The 21,178-nt window shown below is 42.1% G+C and overlaps 1 protein-coding gene across 14 annotated transcripts in view; it reads left to right on the forward strand.

Moving 5' to 3' along the window:
- SULF1 (sulfatase 1) overlaps positions 1 to 21,178 on the forward strand; it is a 198,483-nt gene that overhangs the window by 79,332 nt on the left and 97,973 nt on the right. For 3 of the 14 annotated variants that reach the window (XM_053250520.1, XM_053250521.1, XM_053250516.1), the window contains one exon: positions 18,896 to 19,071. The exons of the other annotated variants lie outside the window; for them this stretch is intronic. The gene's annotated coding sequence lies outside the window, so the exon portion shown is untranslated. The remainder of the gene's footprint in view (positions 1 to 18,895; positions 19,072 to 21,178) is intronic. 14 annotated transcript variants of the gene reach the window in all.

Raw genomic sequence — 21,178 nt, forward strand, 5'->3', positions numbered from 1 at the left:
CAACCCACAAAGTTAGTACTTTGCATGTGTTTTCTTTTTTAAAGAGGAGAGTCTAATTTTGAAGGCCAGATCCTAATATTGTTTATTTGGAAGTACAGCCCACTGATTTCAGCAAGAATTTATTTCAAGCAAGCACGCTTCGGCATGCAGCCTTAATTGCACATGGCTGTCCCTCGTCCCCCACTGAGCTGGGGGTTCGGATTAAAGTATAGCCTTTGGCAGATGGAGTTTCTTCCTGCTGTCTGACACTGCCTGCCTCTCCCTCCTCTCGTCTCTGCCCATCCGATGACCCCCTCCATCCTCAGCTGGGAAGGCTTGGATAGGCGAAGCATGCAGACACCTAGTATAGGGGTGTGCATGGAACACAGCTGGCCTGGTTCGGTTCGAATCCAGACCGGACCCGAACCTGAGCAGCCAAGTCCGATCCGGCCCCGATCGAACACCCCCCTTCGGTCTGGACTGATTCATGAATAATAATAATAATAATAAATTGAAAAAGTTGAAGAAAATGAAGATGTAAAAATATTATGGGACTTCAGACTACAAACAGACAAACATCTGCTACACAATACACCAGATATAACTGTAGTGGAGAAGAAAGAAAAACAAGTTAAAATAATTGACATAGCAATACCAGGGGATAGCAGAATAGAAGAAATAGAAATAGAAAAAAATCACCATATACAAAGATCTACAAATTGAAATTGAAAGGCTGTGGCAGAAAAAGACCAAAATAATCCCAGTGGTAATTGGCATCCTGGGTGCAGTTCCAAAAGACCTTGAAGAGCACCTCAACACCATAGGGGTCACAGAAATAACCATCAGCCAATTACAAAAAGCAGCTTTACTGGGAACAGCCTATATTCTGCGACGATATCTATAACAATTGACAATAAAATTCAGCCATCCTAGGTCCTTGGGAAGGACTCGATGTCTGGATAAAACAAACCAGTCAATAATACCTGTCTGACTGTGTAAACAAGAAATAATAATAAAAAATGAATTTAAAGTACCATTAGTCCCTTTGGGGGGCTTCCTGTATGCCATGGGGGAGGGGGTTTATGAAGGTTCCCCCTCCCCCACCTGCCTCTGAAGTCACCACCCTGGCCCGGGAAATTGATCATTTTTGGCCCGTTCGGGCCTCCGTGCATGCGTAAATGACCCCTTCAAGCCCTGGCATGACCCAGGGCCTCGCAGAGGTCATTTGCGCATGCATGGTGGCCATTATGTTTTTCCAAACAAAATTTTTTTCCACAGGCTGAAAATGATCAATTTCCCAGGCCACAGCAGTGACTACAGAGGCCAGCAGGGGGAGGGGGAACCTACACGGATCTCTCCCCCCCCCCCCACGGCATATAGGATGCCCCCCAAAGGGGCTTCATTCATTCATTCATTCATTTTTTTAATTGTAAATGTGTCCGGAAGTTTAGTTCCGGTCCAGATGAAACCGGGGGGGGGGGGGGTTTGGTTTAATCCCAAACCCCCAAACTGAACCTCCAGATCTTCAAACTGCTGGACCTGTTCGCACATGCCTACACTAGTATGGAGGCAGGGATCCATCCCTGCCTTTTGCAGCCAGCAGACATTGCATCAGGTGTTGAAGATCAACTGCCTGTGAGAATAGCCCATCCTTCGGAAAAAGAAGGGGAAGGAGAGCTCTTTGCTTCATTTCAGAAGCTCCAAGTTGTTAGCCAGTCAAAAAAAGCTACCACCATAGAGGTGCAGAGACCACGCAAGTTGGCGGTGGCGGAGAGAAAGATGGGGCAGAAAGGGGATCAGTTAACAATATGAGTGTGTGTGTAGGCGGGTGGGGGCTGCAGATTGCCCACAGGGTCATCACATAGGTCATCACAGGGTGCACATAGCAAGGATTCCCTGCTCCCTTTGAACCCATTACAAAGGAGGGGCAGCCATGCTTACCATCTCTGCTGCTTTGTCACTGAGCTTTGAAAAATTGAGCTGGGGAGACTAAGTTGGCTGCCTCTGTGCCGGGTAGCCTCTTAACTTGGTCCCTGGCCACCACATGCCTTTCCTTGGCTCTACCTCCACCAGCGGCGCCAGACTGAGGAAGGACAGGGCAGAGGAAGTTGGCAACAACATGTTGCCAACCTCTTGTGTCCTGTCCTGCCAGCAAGAAATGGGAAAGTTCTTCTTCTGTGGGTGGGCTGCTCAGCGGGCGAGCAGAGCGAGCAGCTGGCTGGGGGCAGGGAGGGCGCGCAGGCTCCCAATGGAAAAGTTCGGCTGCCTCGTGCAAAGCGCCGCAGTGGAGGGGGGAAGAGCCTACCAGCCGCTGCAACTTCCCGGGAGCTCCTAAGGAGTGGACACTGCCCAATGAAAATGCACAATACTGATCTCCGATCAATGAGAGGAAAGAACGTAAGCAAGAAGGAGGTGAGGGGAGACCAATGTGAAACTGAAACTGTCTCTGAAACTGAGGTGGGCAACAGATTTCTTGCCGTTCCTTTTCCTTTCCTGATTCCCGGAAAGATCGGGGAGTCGGGGTCTTGTGACTTGCCTCTGGGGGGGGTTCTTTTGGGGTGGTGGCCTGGAAGACAACTGTCTCCCCTTACCTAATGATACTTACACCCCTGCTTAAGGATCTGTTTACATAGAGGTACAAGGTAGTGAAATGAATGGTTAGTGCCTGGAAGAGGTGTCAATCCCAATCGAATAGGATAATAATAGGATTTTGTGGACTTTCTAAAAATACTTTTATAAGGTTATAACTGATAATCAGATGGGAGAAGAGAAGGGGACATCAGTCTTTCAATGACTTGAGGGAATTCTTTATTTACTTTTGTGAGCCTGTTTGTCGTATCTGTTGTAATGCTTAGTCCGGAAGGTGTTTTACTTATATTGGACATCCAAATTAACACTGCACTGGGAAGCCCTCTGAGGGTTGCAATACCCACAGGGTCATCTTTCGGGAGCTACAGTGGGTTTGAGAGGGAAGGGAAGATAACTAAAAATCATCCCCACCCCCTAGCACCAGTGTGGCATTTGTCGTCATGGCATCCAGACTAACTCAGGCACTATCACATACACCTTCCACTCGCTCTGCTCACCTGCTTGCCCGCTGAGCCGCCCACCCGAGCACAGCCGCCATTGAGAATATGTGCCAGCTCTTTTAAAAATGTATGTTTTTATCATATTTATCTTCATATTCTTGAAAATTGGCCCCATTGATGTTTATAGGGTTATAACATTTAGGCTTGATGTAAACTACATGAAGTTTACAACAAGTTGTCCACCTGGAAAACTAGCTTTGGAGGATTTTGGCTTTTTCAGGGCTGGTGTCATCACATGGTGCCCTTCCCAAGTGCCCTTGGGGGAGTTTTACTCAGATGTTGTTGCAGACCACCAGGGATGATTTGGCCCAGCTACAAACTTATGGTCACCAGCTGGGTGAACCATTATTTTTATTTTATTTTATTTTTACATTTTATATCCTGCTCTTCCTCCAAGGAGCCCAGAGCGGTGTACTCCATACTAAGGTTTCTCCTCACAACAACCCTGTGAAGTAGGTTAGGCTGAGAGAGAAGTGACTGGCCCAGAGTCACCCAACTAGTATCATAGCTGAATGGGGATTTGAACTCGGGTCTCCCCGGTCCTAGTCCAGCACTCTAACCACTACACCACGCTGGCTCTCTTATGTTGTACCTGCCTTTTGTTGGTAGGCACAGTGATGGATGTGGGAGAACAACAGAAAGGTAAATTTGCCCCCACATCCTCCAAGATAAGGGAGGGGAACTCTCTGGGTTATAGTTAAGGGGGATACTGCTTTAATTAAAGTTAATTAATTAATTAAGTGAATTAAAAGTTAATTCACTTTTCCTGAATACAATACAGGGATTAGCAGCTCTCACAACTTTGTGCCATTTTCTGTGCTTTTCATAAATCAAATTGAAAATGATCTTAGCTATACATTATATAGATTGCCATGTGAATAAATACTGGCAAATGCTGCTACATGAAAAAAATATTAGTGAAGCACATTAGCTAGACCAAGTTAAATGGGTACAAAATATATTCATGGTGTTCAAGAGAGCTTTCACTGCTTGTCATGAGCATCATATTCATTGTACAAAGGGACAAGGGAATAAGTCCTATTTCAGAAGTGCACAGTCTAATATGCTCAGTCGTAACATGAAGTGGGGTGAAACAATCAGCTGCCTGACTGCTGAAGCAATTTGTAGGTTGGTTCCCAGGGCCAGCACAGAAGCCCACTAAGTGCCCACCCCCTATGAATTGGCCTGCAGAGGAAGGAAAGTAAAAAGGCAGTGGCACCAAGCTGCTTTTCTTCTCTTCCCAAAAAGAATGGAAGGAAAGGAAAGAGATTTGAAAGAAGGAATGAATTGGGAGTGTCGTGTTAATAGAAAAAAAGGGAGGGCTGCCATTTGATGCTTCATTTCAGATGGCAGAATATCATGGGTCAGCACTGCAATCTAATGTACTGAACATGTACCATCTGCATAACTCTTAACACATATGAAAGAAGCTGTCCAATATTTAGACTTGATGCAACCCAGAGGCTTTACTGGAGACTGAACCAGAGTGGCATGTGCAAATCTTAACAGTTTTCTACACAAATACAATGCTACAGGAGATATTTCTGAATTATTCAGATAAAGGTATACATCAGTAAAGGAAGGTTTTGGGGGTTTCTTCACTGTTCAGGTATGGTGGATTCATTATGGTAAGGTGTGATTGCTGCAGTTATTTACATTTACAGTGCGTGTGGACAAGAATGTTACTTAGAACAAAAACACTATCTGCAGAAAATAAAATTAGTTTCCTTGGATTGTATTAATGCTAAATTGTGTTTTCTAAGAAACTGATTTGAATATTTGATATACACAGAAATGAATATTCTCTTGACCCTTTTAATTTAATCCTTGGTATCGCTAATCAAAAAGTGTATCTTGGAAGATCTTGCCTGAAGAGCTTCATATACTTTAAACCATTACTGTATCATGTGTATGTAATTAATTTTTGTATGTATGTAATTTTTAATCCCTGGCATAATAATTTTATATTCAGCTCCAAGTATTCATGTTGCATCACCTGTTTATGTTGGAATGGCATAACTTTGGGGAATGTTTATTTCCCCAACACCATTGGGGAATAGTGATCCAATTCAGCTTATTTTCGAGTGGAGTACTGCCAACAAAGTCCAACATAGAAGCACTGGAGTTCAGAAGAGGAAACTTCTCAAAAATGAGGGGATTGGTAAAAAGGAAGGGAAGGCCAGGAGGGTCAGTTCACTTCAGAAAGCTTGGAACTTATTTAAAACCACTATAATAGAAGCTCAGTTGGAATGCATACCTAGAAGGAGGAAAGGTACCACCAAGTTCAGAAGGATGCCAGCATGGCTTACAAATAGAGTCAGGGAAGCTATGAAAGGGTGTGGGAGACTTGTTTCAGAAACTGGAAGTCCTGCCCAAATGAAGAGAGCAGAAAGGAACATAAAATCTTTGGAAGGACTTTGTAGAACTGGAAAAGGTGCAGAAAGGAAAGGGCAACCAAGATTATCAGGGGCCTGGAACACCTTCCTTATGAGGCAAGGCTACAACATCTGGGACTTTTTGTTATGGAAAGAGGTGACTACAGGGAGACATGATAGAGGTGTATAAAATTCTGCATGGAGTAGAGAGAGTGGACAGAAAGAAATTTCTCTCCTTCTCTCACAACACTAGAACCAGGGCTCATCCCATGAAACTGAAGGGCAGGAAATTTAGGACCAACAAATTGAAGTACTTTTTAACACAGCACATAATCAATCTATGGAATTATCTGCCCCGGAATGTGGTGATGGCAACTAGCTTGGATGGCTTTAAAAGGGGCTTAGACAATTCATGGAAGACAAGTCTATCAATGACTACAGGTCTTGTAGCTATCATCACCAGCCTACGAGGCAAGATGCGTCTGAATACCAGTTGCAAGGAAGCAACAGCAAGAAAGAGGGCATGCCTTCACCTCTTGCCTCTGGGCTTCCCAGAGGCATCTGGTGGGCCACTGTGTGAAACAGAATGCTGGACTGGATGGGCCTTGGACCTGATCCTGCAGGTCTGTTCTTATGTTATGTTCCATCCTAACCACTTATTTCCTGCTACGGAGAATCTTAGGATCAAACAGTTACAATTTTATAACAAACTGCTTAAATTGAAACAAGTGCCGAGGTCTTTTTAAACACTTTTTAAAAAGTAAGTTTAAAAAATCAAATTGATTTTTGATTTTGAAACAAGTGCCGGGGTCTTTGGGAAGAGTGATCTGCTTAGGTTAGTGTTTTGTCTTATGTTCTTGCAAACCTGGATCCCAAATGTAATTTTAAGTTCCCAGTTTAAGGTGCCTGTATTACTGACTGTATCTTCCGGAGCAAATATGTTGTTTTTGCACCTGGTATGATTATTCTGGTATGCAGATTCTGGAATGCTGCTATTTTCTTCTGGCACTGGACCACACGTATAGTGGAGGCCGCATTCTTGGTTTCATTGTAGCAGGTCAATTACAGGTCGCTAAGAGCCTCCTCCAAACAGTTGATGAACTGTTATGCCCATGAAATGGTAATAGCATGGACTTGGCATTGGGAGAATTTTAGAATAGTATATATTGGGCTACTACAGGAACATGGGAATATTGTTTTGATGATGAAAAGAGGATCCTCTGCTTTGGGGCATTAATGGAATATTTTTAGGAACAAATAATGCTGAAAATGAGATTCCAACTGCAACTACTATATAAATACCAACATAAAAAGCATCTACAAACAAATGAATACTGCTGATAATGTGTTTAGCGAATGCCTCAAGTCAAAATCAATTCCTTACTGATGGTAGTTTTTATGAAATAGGATATTGAAGCATCTTTTTTCTGTAAGTGAATTGGGCTCCCTGTTTTGAAGTATCTGTCCAAGTTGTTTCACAAATGTGTTCCTATCTGTGTGCAAATACATTTTAAAACAATGCAGTCCTTACAGTGCAATGCTATGCATATTCACTTAAAAATAAGTCCCAGGTTGTTCAGTGGACCGTTCTATCAAATAAGTGTGCGTACTAAGTGTTTTTATTTGATGTTTTAATGCTGTGTTGTGAGCCACCCAGAGAACAATTTCTTATGGGGAGCTAACAAATACAGGTTTTTTAAATTATTATTTCTTGTTTACACAGTCAGACAGGTGTTATTGACTGGTTTGTTTTATCCAGACATCGAGTCCTTCCCAAGGACCTGGGATGACTGAATTTTATTATCAATGTTGTTGTTGTTATTATAGATATTATCAAAAAATATAGGTTGTTCTCAGTAAAGTTGCTTTTTGTAATTGACTGATGGTGATTTCTGTGACCCCTATGGTGTTGAGGTGCTCTTCAGAGTGTTTTGGAATTGCATCTAGGGCACCAGTTACTACTGGGATTATTTTGGTCTTCTTCTGCCACAGCCTTTCAATTTCAATTTGTAGATTTTTTTGTAGCAAATCATTATTTCCTTGGTGTTTTTTTCCGGTCAAGCGATGTTTCTTCCAGTAACCCTGTAGTCTCTAGGGATGAGCCCGGACCGGTCCAGAGGCCATTCTGAAGGCCTCCAAACCGGTCCGGACATGAGGGTGGTCCGGCACAGGTGTGGGGGGCTCTTTAAGGGCGGGGGAGGGTGTACTCCCCCCCCGCTGCGTTTCCCCCGCCGGCAGGTTCATTTTGTAAAGCTTTTGGGGCGCGAGGATACCTCCCTGCTGCCCCTTCCCCCAGTCGTCGGCAAAAGGCTTCAAAAAGCCTTTTGTGTGCGCAAAAGGCTTTTTGAAGCCTTTTGCTGACAATTGGGGGAAGGGGCAGCAGGGAGGTATCCTGCCACCCCAAAAGCTTTACAAAATGAATGCGCCGGCGGGGGAAACGCGGCTGGGGTGGGTGGGTAAGTACACCCTCCCCCGCCCTTAAAGAGCCCCACACACCAGTGCCAGACCGCAGCTCCGCGGTTCCATGCACATCCCTAGTAGTCTCCAGCCCTGGTTGCTCAATTGAAGATCCTGAGTCCTGTAGCCCACTTGCCACCAGATGTCCAGGGACCCCAGCACCTGGTGCGGTCCTTGTTGATTTATTAAAGTTACGACTCACCATATTGTTTATGGGAGAGGCACTCTTCGTCTGGCTCCTCTGATGAAACCAGTATGGTTGAACCTCTGGCATAGCTCTCACCTTCCTCGGAGCACGCAAGCCCCACAACCACGCCAAGGTAGTGCCTCACTGGAGGAGGTGTTTGTTGTTAAAATGTGGACAGTGCACCCATGAGTGCACCTGCAACCCCTGCCCTCCCACGCTGGCGTGCTCCATAGCCCCACCTCCATGGTGTCCACAACTACAGCATTTGTCTGAGGAGATGAACATTGTACTTTGGGAGAGATGCTTGAGTGTCCAGAGATCCCAGTCACAGGAAGAATCTTTCCCCGAGTCCATGCTTTCAGAAATGCCTGAATAGGGCTATAGAGATCAGGCAATGGTGTGAAAGGTATTTCTGAAAATTCTACCTGTTCATACAAGGCCATAAAGAGTGGGGAAAGCTCTTTGTTTTGGCCATCTGTTGTTGCCCCTCAATATCCCCTAGTCTCAGAGGTACAATCCTGCTTCTTTTGTATGTAAATGACAGAACTCCTGCTCTAATGAAGTAGGATGGTTGAGAAAACCTTCAACTTTTAAAATGCTAATCTTCTCTATAACTCTGAGAGGTACAATTGCCATGTCAGGTTTCAAGATCCACAGCATGGTTGTGTCCTTGCAGTAAAACTGTGGTTGCTTTTGGATTGTCTTATTTTCATCTCAGATTTCAACACCTGTGTCTTATATGTTCATGACATTTTAGTTGTTGGTTTCATATAAATTTCACTCCAGAGTGACAGATTGGACCCACTCATGTTTTGAAGTATACGTATTTGCCCACAAATAACCATATCGGAGCTTGCATTTCAGTTAATGAAAGAAAACCTCTTTAAATGTTTCTTGATATTTAGCATTAACTTCTGGAACGCCGAGATTAATGCAAATTTGCCCACAGGCCTTCAAAAACTAGGAGAGGAACTTCTGAGATTTCCTAAAGCCAATGCAGAGCAAGGGTGTGCCTGTGCTGGCCTTCTAGAGTCAGCAGATTGTGCTTGAGGGAGGTATATGTGTACCAATTTTCACTCCCACTTTTTAGGTGAAAATGTTATCATGACTTGAATCATTCTACTGTGTGCTGATGCAAACTATATTATGAGTAGTTCCTTATGTGGTGAGACTGCAAGTCAGCACATCCTAAAAAGCACTAGAAAACAAGGCTTTCAGCACATATGCGATTCATGTGTGTAATCCTTCCATATGATAAAAAGGCAAAATTTTATTTTAGTGTTGGGTTACTGTAAATGTTCACTCTCATACTAGGACCCCATTTATAACACATAGCTTATATGCAATACACTATGCTTTATATGCATCGGTTTTGTAATCAAATTCATCACTGTCCAGATGAAGTCTCAATGTACAAAACTTAACTGTTTAACAAGATGACTTTTAAAAGAAGATCTTCTTAGAATTCTGTATTCTTAAAAATGTACAAAATCAATCTTAGCCATTTAAAAAGACATCCTTCAAAAGGGTTAGAATGCTTTCTTGCAGTATTTCTCAAATGCTGGTAAAATATAAAAATGGTGTGCTGTTACTTAAAACTTTGATAACAATGATTCCTTTACTGAATTTTAGGTGGATAGGGTATTTTTTTGGTGGGGGCGGGTGCTGATGATGATCCTTTACACAGCTGAATGGTGCATGGGTACAGCATAGATGCTGCTGTAATAGCATTATAGATTTAGAAAGAAATTGTTAAAATAGCCAACATTCCTATAAACATAAATATTGTTGCTTATGGCTGAAAAAGAACTGGAGAGTTTTGCCCCTTATTTCCTTGTAGCTGTTAAAATGGGTTATAATATTTTCAAAAAGTTCAAAGTCATAATACTCCGTTATTTTCCCTAATAAGTTAGTAGTAACTTGGATGTATCACGACACTTCTCCATTTAATGAGAATATCTACTTCTGATATTTGTCTCTGAAGGATCATAGACACCGAATTCAGTCCTCAGCCCACTGCCCTATAATCTCGGATATAACATCAGGTTTTAATAAGCCTCCTGTTTGCTACACACATGTGCTTAAGAAGACTGCCTGGAAACCAAATCAGCAGAGAGAAGGGATTACTTTAGATTACCCTGAAATATGCATTGTTTGAAATGGCCTCTGGTGACCAGCTTTCATGAATGGCTGATTTTACTTGTGGGGCACGTCATCTGGCTTAATTATATCAACATCTTTTTGTTTGACAAGTGCAGTTCTTAGCTGAAATATGAAGCTTTAAAACAAAGCAAATTGGACATTAAGAAAACAAAGTTAAGTGAGAGTGTGTTAAAAGCTCAGGCCAGTTATTTGTAAAAGCGCTCCTTTTGCTGATCTCTCTCTCTCTCCCTCCCTCCCTCCCCCCTGCCCTCTTTATTTGCTGGGCTTCCATTCTTGCCTATAACCATGAGTACAGAAACCATGAATGAAGGAACCTTACCACTATGGGAATCTAGGGGTTAGGTTCCTAACAAAACAAGTGGGAAAGGAGAAATAATAATAAGGAAAGTAGGAGAGGAGAGATAAGAATAGAAATGCATAGTACCTTGCTCTCCAGAGCTTCAGAAATGCCCAAGAAAGCCCCCAAATTGGCTTCTTGAATCCTATTGGATCCAATAACCTTCTCTGACAGACCAACCTAATGGATCCTTCATCCCTGCAGAGGTGGGTTGTCTTTGCAAGTCCTACTTTAACCAGATGGTGGTCCATCCATAACAATGGGGAAACAGGAGTCACCACCCATGGAACACCACCCTGATCAAAGTAAAATACCTATAGATAGAAATTTGGAATGTCCCATCTTGCATTTGGTTAATATATACCTAAAACTCTATATATTGTTGTGCACTGCCCAAAGCCTTTAGATAGTGCAGTCTAGTAATGTAATCAATCAATCCAATAAATAAATGTAGTAATAAAAATAAATATATTTTAACTTTTGATCAGGCCTATGGCTAACTGGCACAGAGTTCTTCTCTTCCCACCTTCTTGAGCGTGTGTTTGCTTCTATATAGAAACAAGACACAATTCTGGTTTGGCTTTACTGTGTACTTTTAAGCACAATGGAAATTATGGATTTCCTTAATCATTTTGAAAAGACTCAAAAAGATAAGTGTAATAAAATAATTTCAACAATGTCTTTGATTTATGATTTGTATATGTCTTTAGTAAAGCCAATCAAATAACAGTAGAGATGGCCCACATAACCTGCCACCCTAATGAGGAAACAAATTTAAAAATGTAATGGGCTGCTAGCAAAGGCACCAGTCATAGTAAGATATGAAGAAGAAAAGCTGGGCATGGATGAAGAAACAGAAGAAAAATGGGATACAGGAGAGAGGCAAAGCAGAAATTCAGTAGCAACACTTCAACAGTGGCTCAGAACACTTTAAAAAAAAAAAGTGATCACATGCATAATTATCATGCTACTTTCCCTAACATTTGTAGCTCTGTTTTGTCCAAATCTTAGTCATGGCCTTATTTTTAAAAGAATGGTTCAACTGCATTACTGTTTGTGCTGTACACAATGGAATTTCATTTGGTCAAGACACACTTCATTGTGTATACAATTATATTTTCTTACAAGGTGAATTGAGGGTGCGTGGGAGGGAGGGAGGGACATTTGTGATGACTATTTCTTACCCTTCATAAAAGAATATCCAGGGCATTCGGATAATTTTAATCTAAATTTGCTTTTAGCTGATACATCTGATAAAATTTATTTAAATGTTGCCAAGTTTTGCTCAATAGCTGTGTAAATTCATTGGAAGCTGGTAGCTTTATTAGTTTAAATGTATAGTTTGAGTGGTGGTGATATTATTAGTTAAATCTTTATATTATGGATTTAAAGTGGTTTCCCTCTTTTTGTTTTTCTTTTCTGGGATTTTGTATAATTTTGTTTTTATGTTTGATTTTCTGTTTTCTGATCAACGATTGAAATAAACGATTCATTCACCAAGCTGTGGCACAGCCGCCTCCTTCTCACATCTCCCTTAGTGCTGGGTGAGAAGGGGGAGGAAGTGAGAGTAAATGAGGGAAGGACATAGGGTACTGTAGAAGCTCTATAGCAGGGGTCTCACACTGTGGGTAAACTGTAGGTGTTTCCCTACAGTTCCCATCATCCCTAGCTATTCTCTATAAGTGGAGATGATGGGAGTTGTAGTCCTACAATAGCTGGAGGGCTGCAGTTTGAGAGCCCCTGTTCTATAGTGTCTACAGTACTCCAGTGTTCTGTTTTTTCTTCTTTCACTCCCTTCTGATTCTTGTCAGCTCAGTGATAAGGTGGGAGACAGAGGGGAATGTGTGTGTTGCATGGCAGTGGCTAATTTTTTCACAAAGGAGGAGAAAGCAGCAGAGGGGTGTGTGCACGTGCACAGAAAGTTAAGTGGTGGTAGCTATTGCTGCTACTGCCCGCAAGGAAGGAGGCAAGCAGTCAGGGGTTGTCCTTCCATGAGGCAAAGTGAGGAGGTCGCCTCAGGTAGCAGATTATTGAGGTCCCAGTGAGGAAGCAGCATGACCTCCTGCCACCAGCTTTAAAATGTGTGTGTGGTGAGGTGGAGGAGAAAGTGCATGCATGGGGTGGCATTTGGTGCCCTGCTCAGGTGTATAGAGGTCTTGAACCACCACTGGAGGAAGCGGACAGCATTTGGTGCCATGAGCCATGCACCAAGATATATGCCACCATGGTGTAGCAGCCCTTTTGAGGTGGAGTAATGGCCTAAGTGCAGTTCATCAATAGTCTGTAAAGTCAGGCATAACGTGAAACCACAATTAGCACAAACCATGGCTCGCAAACCATCTTCAAACTGCAATTTCAGATCCTGGTTTGTTGGCACTAAACAAACCTCCATTCCTGGACAGGCTCTAGTTCAGACATAATGCAAAATTATGAGTAAGCGAAACAAACTATGATTTCATGTTTTTATTACTGAACACAGCCGGTGCCTGACTATAAGAAATGCTGTGTGACCACCACCTTCACACTGTATATTTGTGAGCACATCATGTGTCTGTCCATGTGAATAAGTCCCAGAGGACATTTCACAAAATGTTCTGAACCAGCCCAAAGTATATAGGACATAGATCTTGCATTCAATGAAAGCAGTACAGTTGGTAGTTTTGTGTGTCAAGATGCTGTTTAGCATACAGGCTGTTATGGTGGATTAAAACCACCATACTAAAACTATTGGATTAAAACCATTCCTGCCTATGCAGGAATTTCATGTTTTCATAAGAATTTGTAGCAATCCCCTGTTCATAGTTGTTTGTGAAAATACAATGTACTTATTATGAGGTTACAAATCTCTGTGCCTGTAGTTAAACTAAACCATAGATGGTGGGTATATTAATTTATACCTAGGCATGGGTTAAACATAATAATTGCAGGCAGATTATATTTTTGAGGTGAACAAATAATTCTGATTGACTTGTTAATATGTTGTAGATCAGACAGATAAATGCTAGGCCTAGATTTTAAACTACATTCTTTGTGTTCAGTGTAAATCCAATGCTTTACAACTAAGATTAATGGATTAACCTTTAAGAAGAGGCAGTATATCCTGCTGTTCCTTGATTTGCTGTACTGTAAATGCATTTTCCATGGCTTGAGGCTAGATACCCCACAGGAAATAGACTTGCAATTTTACCCTGTTATTCCTGACTGTGTGAGTACTATGCTTGCTTTCCAAGGATGCAATGTAAGTACAAGATTTGAAAAGTATTGTTGCTTTTTCATTCTCTCTTTTTCAGGAATTCAGATTCTGACATCTAGTATGTTCTGTTCTTCCCATGGCTGAGAAAAACTCTGTTTGCAACACTAATTGAAAACAAAGCACCACAGTCTCTTCATTTGGACTCTATATTCCAAAATCCAGTAGAAAACTTCATGTGACTTTTATTATATAATCTTCTACATTTGAGTTGCTAGTTTTGAAGCCAAATTCCTTAACAGTGCACCTGTTCAAATACTGTAGGGTTTCTTCTTTCCATGATGCATTCATTGAAGACTAGCTATGCATGTGAGCAAAATTAGACTTGTCCGTTCCTCCTGCCTCCACATCCTCATTCTGATTTTGTATGTATAAATCACAGTGAAATCTACAATTCTTTCTTAAAGCTTTGTACAAGACTACTCAAGATGGTTTTTCTTTTAGCAAAGAGTGAGAGTTTCACTTTTGAAATTGTAAGTTATTTTGGCTGACTTTGATGATTTGTGAGTGTATTAATTAATTTAATTGATCAATTAAAGTGGAGATGCTTGATCAGCTGATAGTCTTAGGGGAGTTTCAGTGGGAGTTTAGCCCTTAATGATAGTATCAAAGTTATATTCAAAGGGAAGTGACCAGATCTTTTTGCAATTCTTGCAATTCTAGTGTTATCAGAATGGAAGTGAACTAGTCATATTGATGGATATCTGAAGTTATGTCAGTAGCTATAGAAAGTAAAAGAGTGTGTACTGAGTATGCGGCAGATTTTGCTCTACTTGTTGGTTTCATCATGCTGTGAGATACTGGCTAATTCTGTTCAGACTATAATTAATGGGACCTTAAAGGAGGGAGTTGTCCTTGACCCTTTCTAGGTAGGGCTCGGAAAAGAACTGAAACCCTGAAGAGCCACTGACAGTCAATGCAGAGAATATGGAACTAGATGCACCAATGATCTGACTCCATACAAAGAACTTCATATGTGCATACGTCTCTTAGATGAAGCCAATTATAGAGATGCGTTTCAGTTTGGCTTCAGGCCAGAATGAGGCACTTCTGGTTAAGAACATGCATTTGTGTGGTCTATAGTCAGTGGGATATTCGTCTATAGTGTATCTATTTTTTGTTTATGAACTTCAAAGGAGCACCTGTCTTGCCAAACTAGGAACAGACATACCTTTGGTCTAGCCATGAAGTGCATGTGAAATTGAAGGGCCGTGATTCTGTAAGCCTTAGCAAGCTAGTGAGGTGATTCTCGCGATGGCTAAGGGAGCCCAGCCTGGTTTCCCCTCATTGTGAGAACCATGGTTCAATGGCGGTTAGGCCGCCTATGAACCCCTCCCCTAAAATGAGGTTAGCAGAGCAAGTGTTAACCGTTAGTTCCGCTAACCATGTTTAACGGATTGTCTGCCACCACAATGCAACTCCATGCCATGGTGACACATGAGTAGACCCCTGACTGGGAAGTTACAAGCAGCCTTCTGGCACAGGGATCTCCCCAGGATGCCCCGGGCACTTGCCCCCGGGCACTTGCCCTGGGGCTTCCAGGGGCTCGGCAGCCCTCAATCCCTGCTGTGACGGAGCTGGTAGTCATGTGGGGAGCCGATCTGGCCACTCAGGGCTCAACATTTGATCGTGTGCAGGGAGAGTGGTCAAGCCCATTTTCCCAGCACAAGCCCTGCAGGCTCTACACACCGATCGTGTGTAAAGCCTCAACATTAACTTCTCCCTTAACCCAGTTTGAGTATGTGTGCTGTCATGTGCCAGGTAGCTGGATCACCTTGAGCTGTGTGCTCTTGGAAGTGATGATGGATGGTGCTAAGGTACACATATCACTGTGCCTTTCTGTTGTGAAGTGACCCATGTGAGACTTCTGGGTTAGTAGCAATGTTTTCAAAGCAGTCATGTGGGGAATGGATCTCCCAGGTCAAAGAACAGAACAGAAGGAACAGCCACCTTCCAGTTTTGTCCTAGATAACTTTATAATGATACATCTTCGAGTCTGATTTTTAGCCTACTTTCCAATGGACTTATGAGATCACCTGGCATGTGTGTGTGTCCCATCCCACTGGCAACTTCACAATGCCTGGACCAATATGAACCAAATTGGGTACAGTTGTAGGGACAGATAGAGAAACTTGAATGGTATAGTTTATTATGATGTCGTCCACCCAGATTCAAGATGGCGGATACGTAAACATTTCCGGCGCAAGTGGGCTAACTTGTGAACCGCCTAGATTTGCTACAGTTGTAGGGGCACATGAGGAAACCTCAATGACATAGTTTGTGATGATGTCATCTACCCCAATTCAAGATGGTGGAAGCATGAACATTTGAGGTGCAAGTGGGCTAACTTGTGGACTATTTAGCCGATTTGCACCAAATTAGGCACATTTGTAGTGAGTGACACACAGGGACACCTCAATGGCATAGTTTGTGGTGATGTCATCCACCCTGATTCAAGATGGCAGACACGTAAACCTTTGAGGTGCAAGTGGGCTAACTTGTGAACTGCCTAACTGAATTAAACCAAATTTGCTTCAGCTGTAGGGACACATAAGGATGCCAAAATGGTGTAGTTTGTGATGATGTCATTCTCTCCAATTCAAATGGTGGACGTATAAACTTTTGAGGTGCAAGTGCACTAATTTGTGGACTGTCTAACTAATTTGAACGAAATGAGGTACAGCTGTAGTGAGTGACACACAGGGACACCTCAGTGGTGTAGTTTGTAATGATGTCATCCACCCCAATCCAGTTGTAAAGAAAGTGAAAGGAAAATTGGCAGATTAGTTCTTACTAGAACATGTTTCCTTTAGGATGGGTACCTGCCAGGTTCCCTCCCTGGCCAAGCTGCTAGAGGTTACAATGACGTCATTGGGCAAAGTGTCTGGGAAATCCAGCCACTCATGCTGAAGAAGTCAGCTGTCACTGACCTAGACCCATTGTGCACAGAGTATATCCCTTGAATGAGTTGTCCTTTTAATTGCTTGAAGGAAGAAGACTCAAAGTGCAGTGCGAATTGTAATAGACCATGAAATGTGTAGAAGCTGAGCTGTATATTTGTACAATATTTCTATCCCAAAAATCACTTGCATGAAAGTGTGTTGTAATCAACAGTTTTGCTACAGAGTTTAATTCTTTGGGATCAGGGTAGAAAAGAGTTTAGTGTCAATTAAATACTTCAAAATGCATCTGCTTGGATTCCGTCGAGGAAATCTGCTGATCTGTACATGTCTGTAGAAAAGAAGGGTGTGTATTTTCCACATAGCATATTTTTCAGTTGCAGTCAATATGTTTTCATTTACCTTGGAGAAGAAAGGCAACTTGTAGTCTCCTCTTGATTCCTGGACACTGCACAATGCCTTACGTTCACTTGCCATGTGTAAAGAACAAGGTCTCTTTTTAATTTTCCCAACCTCTGACTGTTTCTCAAGACAAATTGCGGAGTCTCTGAGGACACTTGTAGCCTAGTGCTAAGTAGCCAACACAAACACTACAGAATGTTCTTGTCTCCCCGTGAAGCTATACATTTGTGTAGGGTTTGTTCTTTGCTTCATCAGGAGATAGACACCAAGGATACAGATTTTTAAAAGGTCACTTTTGAATAAAGACACGTCCTGTGCAAGGGAGACACAATTAAATATGTGAGTGAATTGTGATGCTGTAATGGATGGTCAAACTTTCTGCAAATGTGTGAGGTTTAGTCTTGTTGCAGTAAATGCTTTCAGAATGAAGTTAGGTTATTTACAGAAGTTGGGGATGAACAGTAGTGTTTATTCCAGAGAAGTGGATCCGCTACTCTATGGGGTATGCACTCTTGCTGCTGATGACCAGGTTTTGTAGCCTTTTGTGTTTCAGTAGCCCTATTGTTATCCTTCCCTCCATGCATAGACTGAATGTGTAGCAGGAGGGTAGAATTGGGGCTCTCCATGTGTACAGCAGTGTGTGTGCAGTCAGCAACTTGGCAATCAAACAAAGCCATTTACTTAAAGAAACATTTAGCAGTTTAAAAGGCAGAGCTTTTCGATAGAGCCACAGCTCTCCAAGTATGATGCAGGCACAAGCAGTTGCTATGGGAAGCATCTTTGATATGACTTAACTCCAGCCTTTGAGTTGATTGTGTCAGAAGTTTAAGGTTCTTGACATAACCAGTGGTATGCTTCCTAATTACTGTTTTGATTGGGGTGTGTGTGGGATCAATACAAAATGTTTTGCTTTTTTACAAGGTTTTCTGTTTGAATTCTCTTCCTTGGCAGCTTGAAATCTTATTGTTGTCCATTGTTTTTCCATTTAGCTTAACCTCATTCCTGGGTCGAGTTCTCATTGTTTGCCACAAGTGTCCCTCAGAGGAGGCACAAATTGTTTGCTGCCTGACAGACAGAGGCCACATAAGACATAATCTCAACAGAGATTAGATGGAAAAGTTGGAGACCACTGTGTAAATAGTTTTAATTAATAAGGGCCTCTCCAGATGTGAAGAATGCTAACTTGTGGCACAGCAGTTTCCTGTGTTGCCACAAGTAGCATGTATATAAGTATACTTATATTTTATTTTATTTTATTTTATACCGCCTTTCCGAAATGGCTCAGGGTGGTTTACAATTAAAACAGAAATCATTAAAGCCAATAACAATTAAAACAGAAATATAAATATGAACATCAATTAACAATTAAAACATCTTTAAAAACAATTAAACTATCAGAACAATTAAAACCCTGAAAACCAGGTTAGCATCAAAACAATTAAAACTAATTAAAAACCCTGAAAGGCCAGGCCAAACTTTTGCAGCTATTCTCTTGGTTTCGTCTCTTAAAAAGACAACATGGGCCAAACAAAATGCAACTTTAAATGTGCCATTTGCCCATAGTGTGTGTGTGTGTGTGTGTGTGTGTGTGTGTGTGTGTGTGTGTGTGTAGGTTTTTAAAAAAAGAGGTTTTGTCTGTGTTTCGGAGAAGGGTGTGTGTGTGTGTTTGCATATAGTCGCTCTAGAGGGCCCCAGATCAGGATTGTCAGGATTGTGACCATGATGTATGGGAAAGATGTGTTAACACTCTCTGCAGGTGGTCCTGATAGCTTCCACTGCCCAAACTGCTGAGGGCCCCACGAAGAAAGCTGCTATTGGTGTGTCACCAGAAACAATTGATGTGTGGAGAGAGACAGACAAAAAGTGGAGTTGATCAGTGCTGCTGCAGCAAGGCTGAACTTCCTGCTGCTGAAAGACTTCAGAATGGGGAAGGTAGGATGGTGGAGGAGAAATCTGTTGCTTATAACTAATGGTTTCACCAGCCCATAGGTGCTTGTGATCTGCAGCTCTAGACTATGCTGCAGGGCTTGACAAATTCCAGGCACCAGGGGGGCCATGGCCTAGGAATTCAGAGGCAGCTACTGAATAAAATCTTTATTTGTCCCAGGCAGTCCTGTTTCTGGTCTAATGTTACTTGTAGATGGGTTAAAGAGAAACCCATTTGTCCTCCCCCTCCACAGTGTCTGTCATTAAGTCTGGTAATATGGTTAAGTGTCCATTATCTGGTTCCTATACTTCTGAACTGGCTCCGAGATCCAAAGAAAAATCTGTCAAGTACTGCTATTCTGTGCTTGCAACTCCTATTGTAGTAGTATTAGGAAAAGATATCTCTCAACTAATTGTATTTTAGGTGCTGGGAAAATGCAATTTCCCTACAATGAAGTGTCTCCTCTTTGAAGGAATATCCTAATTTGAAAGTAGTCGACTGAACCATTCATAATTATGAACTTGACACAGTACATATCCTAGTGCAGGGAAACCTTCATTGGGAGTGCCTTGAGTTAACCTCTTATGCTTGGAAAAGATTGTTAAGTGGTGGTGGGGTGTGTGTGTGATGACTGCCTTTTCTGGTAAAATACATAGACTGAAAAATTGTTCAAGGTAGTACAACTGATCCAATAAATGTTGAACATGTACTCCACAGCCACATTTGGAGTACTGCATGCAGTTTTGTTCACTGTATTTTAAGGACATTGTAGAATTGGGAAAGGTTCAGAATAGGGAAACCAAGATGATCAGGTGCCTGGAGCACTTCCTTATGAGGCAAGGCTACAGCATCTGGGGCTTTTTATTTATTTATGTATCACATTTTTAGTTTGGAAAAGAGGTGACTGCAGGGAGACATGATAGAGGTGTATAAAATTCTGCATGGAGTAGAAGGAGTGGTCAGAGATACATTTTCCTTCCTCTCTCACAACAGTAGAACCAGGGGTCATCCCATGAAACCGAAGGCTGGGACATTTATGACTGATAAAATGAAGGTGTTCCCCCCCCCAACACACAGTGTGTAAATATTCTGCCATGGGCTGTGGTAATGGTCACTACACAGGGCTTTAAAAGGGGCTTGGCTTAAAAGGGGCTTAGACAAATTCATGGAGAACAGGACTATCAATGGCTGGTGGTTATAGGCCACCTCCAGCCTCAGAGGCAAGATGCTCTAAATACCTGTTGCAGGGAGCAACAGCAAGAAAGAGGGCATGCCCTCACTTTTTGCCTGTGGGCTTCTCAGAGGCATATGGTGGGCCACTGTGGGAAACAGGATGCTGGACTGGATGGGCCTTAGGCCTGATCTAGCAAGGCTTTTCTTATGTCATCGTCCTCCTCTTCCTCTTCTTCCTCCTCTTCCTCCCAAATGTCTTGGCTTAGGAGAGGAGAGACTAAAGGTGGTTTGTTGTTTTTTTTTTGGAAGAATACCCTTGGGGGGAATTAGTTTTTCCACCAAGTACAGATAGTGATTCTGTACCAAACAGAAACATACTTATTTGGCCAATAATCCTGTTCTCATCATCTGCTTCATATGATCTAGAGCAAATAGAAAGAAACCAAAGTACTCTGAGAAGAAGAAAAGCCATCTCAGGCTAATTACTGACTTCCAGGCTCCTTATCTGAATGTCATGTAGTCCAGGCAATGTCATTTAAATTTTAAAAATGCTGATTCCTCTGGCATCCTGCCTTTAGGTTGCTGCAATGTCAATCAGAGATTGGAATGTTTGTGCAGAGACAATAGAGCCATGATTTCTTTGCTTACAGGCGCTTGGAGTTTTGTGTTTAAATGCCTTCCTGCTCTCCTGGAATAATTATCACCCAAAGAGTGAGGTGTATAAAACAGTTCTAGGATATATTGTGAAGCTTCAAATAATGGGTGTGTAAGTGAAAAGAGAGTAGAATCCTATATTTAAAATTATGTGCATGATACTGGTGGTCTGCATCAAGTTTACCCCCCAAGAATCACATTCCTCCTTTGCTGTATTTTCAGATGAGTGATGGGGCCTTTTTTCCCATCCTCCTTCTCTACTGTGCTTCCACTTAATTAGTTCTG

The sequence above is a fragment of the Hemicordylus capensis genome, chromosome 4 (assembly GCF_027244095.1).
Source record: "Hemicordylus capensis ecotype Gifberg chromosome 4, rHemCap1.1.pri, whole genome shotgun sequence".
In the NCBI taxonomy this organism is placed as follows: domain Eukaryota; kingdom Metazoa; phylum Chordata; class Lepidosauria; order Squamata; family Cordylidae; genus Hemicordylus; species Hemicordylus capensis.